The sequence below is a fragment of the Lingula anatina genome, chromosome 2 (genome assembly GCF_051362555.1).
Source record: "Lingula anatina isolate TDL-2025a chromosome 2, LinAna3.0, whole genome shotgun sequence".
Classification (NCBI taxonomy): domain Eukaryota; kingdom Metazoa; phylum Brachiopoda; class Lingulata; order Lingulida; family Lingulidae; genus Lingula; species Lingula anatina.
In genome coordinates, this window is record NC_141768.1 from 38,418,131 (window position 1) to 38,426,807 (window position 8,677).

Sequence of the window (8,677 nt, forward strand, 5' to 3'; positions counted from 1 at the left end):
AACTTTTTATATTGTTTTGATGTATTATGGTGGTCATGTGAGATCAGTTGAAGAAAATTACTGAATTTGAGATTTAAAATACTAATGATATACCAGCTAGGAAGTGCAAGGTGCAAGCAAATATTCATTTTGTCCTTTTTCCTTTGTTTTAAGATATTTGAATATTTATGATAATTGTTAAAGAATTTATGTACATTTATTTGTATTAAAATCCTTCATCATAGATGATAGTTTTATATAATCCTAAGATATTGAACACATGCCAGAAAAATTTACAAGTCTTATTTAATCGTCTTGTGGACACCTCTCTCCTAGCCAATTAAGCAAAGATTAATAAATCAAACTTAACTTGAAAAAAATTTTTCAGTGTATTTACAATTACATTTAGATTAAATACAACCGAAATGTGTAAAGCACAGTGTGCTCAAGAAAAAAAAATGGTAATGTTACGGCTGCTCTTGTCTTCATCAATGTTGAGTATGTTAAAGGGTTATCACTGGCAGGCTTCCTTTGATGTGTGTTCTTAAACTGTGATGAAGGATAGGGCCAGTGAGGATAAGTGAAACATATTGCAAGGATCTGCACTGTGTCATGCAATACAATCCTGGCTTGCTGGAGTAATTGTGAAAACTGGTTTCAGTGGAGGCAAATAACTTTTTAATGGAACAACATGTGGGCATTAAATTCAGCAGTTCAACTGTACTGTTTTATTTTGTAATTTTCTTTTCATTTCAATTCTAATTTTCTGTTATTTCCTCAGGAGGTTTTTAAGTTATTTTTATAAAACATAGGTCACGCCAGGTGCATAGTCATATCCAGCAATCTTAGTGCAAGTACCATACACGAAGTGGTATCAGAAACATATTAGGATCTTAGATACATCAAGATAGTACTGTTCAAGATGTCCTGGGCCATTGACCACCATTACTTGTCATTAGTTTTCAATTTAACTGCATTTAAGTATGTCAGTAGAAACTTTAAAATAGTTACAGAAAGGACTGATGTACAAATTGTCCGAAAACATTTTTTGAGGGATGGTCACAAAGTAGACATCTAAGATGTCAACAGGTACTCCAACCATATTGGTTGCCACACTAATCATAAGCCACAGTTACGTACTATTGATCCCAAATTTGTTCATGTTTAGTCTGGCTGACCACCTTGTCCTGTTTTTACCAGATATTCAGGTGTTTTAAGGAAATAAGCATGGGTTTTTTCCATTTAGTTTATAATGTTTTGTGTATATCTCTAGGATAAATTTGTCTGTTCTTCTTTTATTGTTTATGCTGTAAGCACTCTGGGTTGGTGAGCAACGGGACTGTTTTAGAGAACTTTGCAATTACATTATGTATTTAAAAATAACTAGTTCATGATTTTGTTGATAACTTATTTGCAAATATAAAATGTGAAATTGAAGCAATGATTTGATAACATATAGTTCCAAAAACCATATCTGTCAAATACAATGCCAAAAAGTTTGCTTGCAGACTATAGTTAGTGGTTGTATGGTAAAGAATGTACAAGTTCAGTGTCGGGCACCAGTGCACTGACTTCCCAGTTTGCTAGCCCTCAGTCCCCTTTACTGGTTGACCACTTAACCGTGGTCTATTAACTCTAAACTCAGCCAGGTTGATAGTAATCAGAACATCATTCTTGATGATACTGATCAGTGACAGGGATCCCCCTGTGCAAACAGGCTTAATTCTGAAGGAGGAGAGCATGCCGATTCCACCAGCTCGGGCACAGGTTTTGTGTCAAGTGTCAGACACAACATGAAAATTCAATAAGACGAACCCTTTGCGGCCTTTTTGATCCCCCCTTGACGGGATATTGTTTGATTTGTTTATCTGTATCATTTCAAGAGGGTGGCTGTAGCAGTGTGAAGTTATGGAGGAGGTGTGGTAAATAAAGTGCATGTGCTCAGCCTTTTTATGGAAAACTGAGGGAAAAGAAAGTATAAACTTTTTGTCCACCTTTGGCAAGTTAATTATTTGGCTTTGCTATTAAAAGGTACATGTATAAAGCTGTTGAATGATTGTTTGTATGTGAACCTTTAATCTTTTAAATTTTTTGCCAAGATTTTTGATATTTCAGACTTTCAAGTTCTGTTTTCTACTTTCTACTTTTCTACCCCCAATGAAAATCAAGAAAAGAAGATTATTTTGCAAACTGATTTGCGGAGTCTGTGTGCTTGCCATAGAGAGAAGAGATAGGAAAATACAGATAATATTTAGGGAGAAAACATTGTAATAGCTAGAAGATGCAAAATTTAAAAACATAACAGGTTTAACTTTCTTTGTTTAGCCTCTGATTCATGCTTGACACCAAACCTGAAAGAGGAGAGTCTGATACACCCATGAAACTTGCCCACAAGGCCAAAGTCATTCAAGTGAAAAACGTGCTAGTTTCCAATTTCAAACGGTGACCAAATCTTACATAGAAGGTAGACAAACTTTGGCAATTTACCGTCGCGCCAATAAACTGTTTGTCTTTTTTTAGTGGAGACTCTTAACCATATTAATTTTGAATCCAATTTTATCTCTAACAAAAACATCCCTGAGATATTTTAATTTGATGGGCTTACTCAGTGGTTATATATTATTATGGAGGTCACTGATTTAGTTTGGGTTTTAGGACAGGGAACTGGATGGTGCCCTGGACAGATCCTGCTGGGAAGTATGTTTAGGTTGTGGGGAGATTGAAATAAAATTTTACTTGATGACTGGGCCACATAAGGCGAGATATGGTTTCCAGTCTTCAGCCTAGTTGCATCTTCATCCTTATCTTGATAATCATACATAAATGTGGCTTCTGGTGTTTTGGTGGGTGGGTGGGGGCAGATTTTTGAAACTTTTGTGTTTTATTTTGTTTAATACATGTATATATGTGCATCCCTTACAAGTTTTACACAAACGCCTACGCAGTGGCAGCATTTCATATGTTTCCTAATGCACAGACATGTACTGGATATCCTTATCTTCTGAATCATTCCATACAGTAATCTTCATCATTTGGATTGAAACTGGATGATTCTTTGAGTTAAATCTCTGAATGAGTGAGACGTCAGGGATATATAGAACTAACAGTTGTGGGTGGGGCTATTTTTTGATAGTTTGATCATGTAATCACTGATAACAATGATCGTGTCTGAGTAATTGTTGTTGTTTGCCTGCTCAATGAGTATGGTGTGCCCCTGGTGAAAAAGAAAACTTTTAAATAAGGCTCCTGATTAAAAGGTTTGAGATTAGTTTCCTTTTGAACTTAATGACAGGATTTGTGTATTATTTACCTTACATGCAGCAGTCTTGAAATGGGATAGGGGTTTGTTTTGGGTTCTTTTTATTCCCTGGCAAAAATGTCACTTCTCTCATATGCACTGAAAAGAGTGATGGAGAATAGAAAGATTGCTGGGTGAATGGAGGTGGAGGGAAAGCTGATCTGCCGTGGAAAGCTCCCTTTTCACGCCCTTGTGCCCCTGGCTTCTACTCTTTTCCTGTTTATCTGCCCTCAGCCATTGTAAGGCCTTTCTCTCCATGTCAGATGTCAAGCCTATTGAATTTTCCGGGGTGAATACAAACTGTTTAAATTAAATTCTTAATGGTGTCTCCTTACGGGACTGCATCATTGAGATCTAGCACAATTATATTTGGCTAGTTTGCTCAGTCTTTTGTCTGCTGTTTGTGTCAGTGATTGGGGGTCTTGGTGGCTGTAATGCTACATTAGATCTGTCACTGCTTCAGCTTTAATCTCAGATAAGACCAGAGTAGCACCCTCCAGTTAAAAGTTAGTTCAGTGCGGTATGTGGCCTATGTCCACTTAGACTGATCACATTATTTACACTGCTGGACCAAGATAGAAATAATATCTCCTGAGAGATGAAAGAAAGGTTTTTTGAATCTGTAAATGTAATTTGAAATGACTGTTGCCATAGCTTGTATCCAGAAAAATACATGAAAAACTTAAGAAACCATAAAAAAGAAGATAGGATTTTGACTCTTATTTTATAAGGTAGAATAAGATATATTTTTTTCTCATTTCAATATTTATTTAAAAGCTCTTTTATTAAGTTGAAAATAAACCTTTGTCCCACCATAAACATACATTGTATACTATAAAACTTTTTTATAATAAAGATAGTTTGCATTAATTATTTGAACCCACTGCACCAGGTCCCATTCCCTGTGGTTCTAATACTGCTTTAATTTCCTGCCCTCACATCTCTGACAACCTCTCCAGTGGGGTTGACAAATGACACCTTTGCCACTGTGAGCGAGTGTTGTTTAGGGGTGTGCCGACCCAAAGAGAAAGGGGGGATAAGACTTGAGCACTCTGTAGGATTTCCGCCACTTGCTGCTGTCTTTGACTCTCTTTTGATGGTATAGTTAATCCATTTGTTGCTACCTGATGCAAAAATGGCCATGGTTTATTTCTACATTATCTGCAAGGTGTGAACATGCTTGGCTGCTTAATTAATGCTTGCCTTTTTTTTCATATTTCCAGTTATATATACAGATTTTGCTTGAGGAAACCCATTAGTAAAGACTACTTGGAGACAATTAGACTAAATATAACTTTTAAAAGTAGAATCATTCTATTTTTGGAAAGTTTAGAAACAAAGGATGTTGTGCATTACACTGAGAGATAAGAATAATAGTTCAAGCTCATTTCAAGTTTAAATTGATCATTAAACAGAAATTGCTCTACAATATTTTGGCATGATGCATCTATTACTGGAGGTACATGTATGATTTGGCAATTCTCCCCATCAACTTAGAGTCAGTTGACCAGTTAACTACTCTATTTACCACAAAGCAAAAGATTAATCTTTCAAATTCACAAGAAATTGAATAGGGCTTACTAGTACTTCATCATTTTCTGAAACTACTTTATAGTAGCTGGCTGGGGGTATATTTTCTTGTAAGGAAATTCTATCTTTAGACTAATGAACCAAAGGGTAAATAACATGGCATTTGCCCCTCTATGCTGCTAAGGGAGTTCAGCGCAATTATTTTTATGAGCAAGCTTAACATACAAAAGTCTTTGACAACCTAATGACACAGTTCCAAAAGAGTGATATAGATCTACACATCCCATATCATCATTATAGCAGAGTATTACAATCTCAGTTTGCACTTCTGTCAAGTGTGTGACCCAAAAGAAGTTCTTTTCTGTTTAGGAAAAATACCAATACTTGACAAATTAAAATGCCAAAGAAGGGGATCAGATTTAATCACTGCCGTAGAATTTTTAATGTTTCAATGTGAATTCCAGTCTCCAGTAACGCAATTTTACCCATAAAAAAAAAAAAAAACAAGTTGGATGGGGCTCTTCTATCCTGCTTTTCATATCTTTCAACCTGAACTGTCTTATTTTCAACACAGCCCAGGGAGTATAGGTTGGCAATATTACTAGCATATTTGATTATATCTTTCAGAGCCAATTTTGTGAATGGACATGAAAATTGACCTGGAAGCAATCTGATTGGTTATGGCAAGCTCTGGGTCACCGCCTGCAATGTGAAGCAACTGGCTGAGAGGCTGGCTGACTTTTACCCTGCAAACGAAACCATGCCCCCAGTCTGTTTACCCAACCTGTGAACTCAAGGTTAGTTTCATTGCACTAACACCAGTGCCTTTGGCTTTGTTTACGTTTTACGCTGCATTTCATAACATTTGATAATAGCAAATTTAATTCATTCACAGGCTTTTGGGGAAAAGCAACCTAATGCCTTTGTATACAGACCAATCAGTAAGATCTAACCCTTTCTCTACCCCATCAAAGGATTTAAAAATACACAAAAGCTGAAAGTCAATGGATCCCAAGTTTACACACACAGATGCAATAAGAGGTTTGAAGTTTCCATTGATGCATTTTTAAATTACAGACAACTCCAGACACAACTTTTTTGGATACTTTCTCTATCCCACCTATTTAGATTGCAGTTATATATATAACCTCTGCCTTATATTTTTGACTAGAATTCAAATATGGAAGATAACTTGGCAATAGGAAATGCTTCATTACCTGTATCTCCCTTTAACTTTTACTTCATCTTTTGAGTCCAACTAACCCTCCCCCCCCCCCCACCCCCCCAAAAATATGGACTAAATTTGATAACTCATTTTAGATGGCGATTTCACCATCCCCTGTTCACATATATGCCTTTTTTTATGTACAGACACAGATGTGTCTGTACATATTGCCATCACCTGCGTCTGTCGTCGCCGATCATGTCGCCGTCGCCGTCGCCGTCGCCGTGCACTTTCAGCGTTAACACCATAAGTGGAAGACAGTTTTACTTTTTGGTTTTATATTTACAGAGCTGACTAATATTCATAAAACGCAGGTCAAGTTCGAAAATCAGCATGATCGGCCCATTATTGTAGAATTTATGCTGTTTTTTCACTTTTTAGCATATATGCAACACTGTTAACACATTTCAAGGAAAACCAATAGGCCTGTTGTCATGAAACTCACAGGAGTATTCAGTCTTACTAAAACGCAGATCAAGTTCGAAAATCGGCATGATCGGGCCACTATTTTAGTAGTTATGCTGTTTTTTCACTTTTCAGCATATATGCAACACTGTTAACACATTTCAAGGAAAACCGATAGACCTGTTGTCATGAAACTCACAGGAGTAATCCATCTTACTAAAACGCAGGTCAAGTTCGAAAATGGGCATGATCGGGCCACCATTTTACTAGTTATGCTGTTTTTTACACTTTTCAGCATATATGCAACACTGTAAACACAATATAAGAAAAACAGATGGGCCAATTGTCATGAAAGTCACAGGAGTGGTCAATTTTACTAAAATGCAGGTTGAGTTCGTAAATCAGCATAATCGTGCCATTATTTTAGAAGTTATGCTGTTTTTTCACATTTCCTCAGATTCAATTTTTAGGCATGTTAACAGTCTCATTATTAAACTAATAAGATACGTGAAAGTGTTTGTTTGACATTTCCTGCATCTTTACAACATTGTTAGTTGATTTTGTAAAAATGATGGTAAACATGTTATCGTGTATTGTGTTATAAAGTGTCAAAAATGGAAATAAACTCATATCATTGCAGTTTGTCAGATTGAATCATTCACTATGTTCAGAATCTCAGAATGGAAGAAATTGGACATTTAACACTGCTTTATTGATATTTTTCCCATCTCATCAATTTTCTTAGTTGATCATATAAAAATGGCAGTAAACTGTTAATTTTGTTTTATGTTAAAATTTGTTAAAAATGGAAAAAAAATTTCAGAACAGTGCTGTCTTGTTTACATTTTGGCATTTTCAAGTTGTGACTTTGAAGTTCCATGGGCCTGAAGACCTTTGCTAGTCACATTTTCTGAATATCCATGATACTAATATTTTATTATTAAAAACTGATGGTCATTATGCTGTTAAAAATTATGTAATATTGCATCAAAATTTGAAAAAAACCTAATTTGGGCACTGCTCCCATGATGACCATTTAAGAAAAACCATGTCAATTACTGTTCTCAAACAGTACAGTAAATATATATAAATGTGTCTGTACATATTGCCATCACCTGCATCTGTCGTCGCAGTCATCGCCGGCGCCGGCGCCTTGCACTTTCATTGTAAACATGATAAGTGGAAGGCAGTTTTACTTTTGGGCTTTATATTTATAGAGCTGATGAATATTCATAAAACACAGGTCAAGTTCGAAAATCAGGATGATCGGGCCATTATTGTAGAAGTTATGCTTTTTTTTTTCACTTTTCAACATATATGCAACACTGTAAACACATTTCAATGAAAACCAATAGGCCTGTTGTCGTGAAACTCTCAGGAGTAATCGATCTTACTAAAACGCAGGTCAAGTTCAAAAATCGGCATGCAGCCCGAGTTGGAAAAGTCTAATTGGCTTCTTTTTCTGGAAGTTATACATTTTCAAAGTGTGAACTTGAACTCTCATGGGCCTGAAGCCTTATGCTTGTTACACATTTTACTTACATTGGTATTACCTGTTGAGCATAATTAAAATTTGATGTTGAATTTGCAGTTTAACATAATGTACTTTTGCATCAGAATTGACAGTAGCCTATTTTGTGCTTAGTTATTTCCTGCTTTTTGTCTGTACATTTGACAGCTTTGCTGCCTTGTTCAAATTTAAAGGAAATTTTTCATTTTGTAGAAAAGGTGATGAAAATGAATAGCCGGAGTTGAGGGAGTATTATACACGTTGGTACTGATTTTTCATTAACATTTCTTTCCATTTGGAATAACATTGGATTTCCATTCAATGTTCAAGTCAGCAGTCCAGGGTTTTAAATGTACATTACCATGTGGGGACATAAGCCATTTCCATAGATAAAAAAATACAGTATAAAATCTACCAATTAGCTTATCATCATGGTATCAGTTATTTTTTTGGGTAATTTATTGCAAAGCTCACCCGACATGTACACAATATGGCAGAGACTCCACCCCTCTGACGCCTCCGCCTGACAGGCTCAAAGCAGCAAGATTTTTTATCGAGTGTGTTGTGGATGTGTCGGAAGTGGTGGTAGTCTGGCAGGTCAAGCACTGCATCTCACCTTATTAAAAACCAGTGGCTACCTCACTCTAGTCAAAGAGAAAGGAAACTGGGCTTTTCCGTTCCCACTGCAACTTCTGTTTATTTATCATGAACTCCCATGAGCCCGCCTCCT

At 36.2% G+C, this 8,677-nt stretch overlaps 1 long non-coding RNA gene across 1 annotated transcript in view; it reads left to right on the top strand.

The window, feature by feature from the left end:
- LOC147763681 (uncharacterized) overlaps window positions 1-8,134 on the top strand; it is a 32,440-nt gene extending 24,306 nt beyond the window's left edge. Inside the window, exon 4 of the long non-coding RNA XR_015332948.1 lies at window positions 5,435-8,134. This is a non-coding gene — a long non-coding RNA (uncharacterized LOC147763681). The remainder of the gene's footprint in view (window positions 1-5,434) is intronic.
- Window positions 8,135-8,677: the final 543 nt, after the last annotated feature.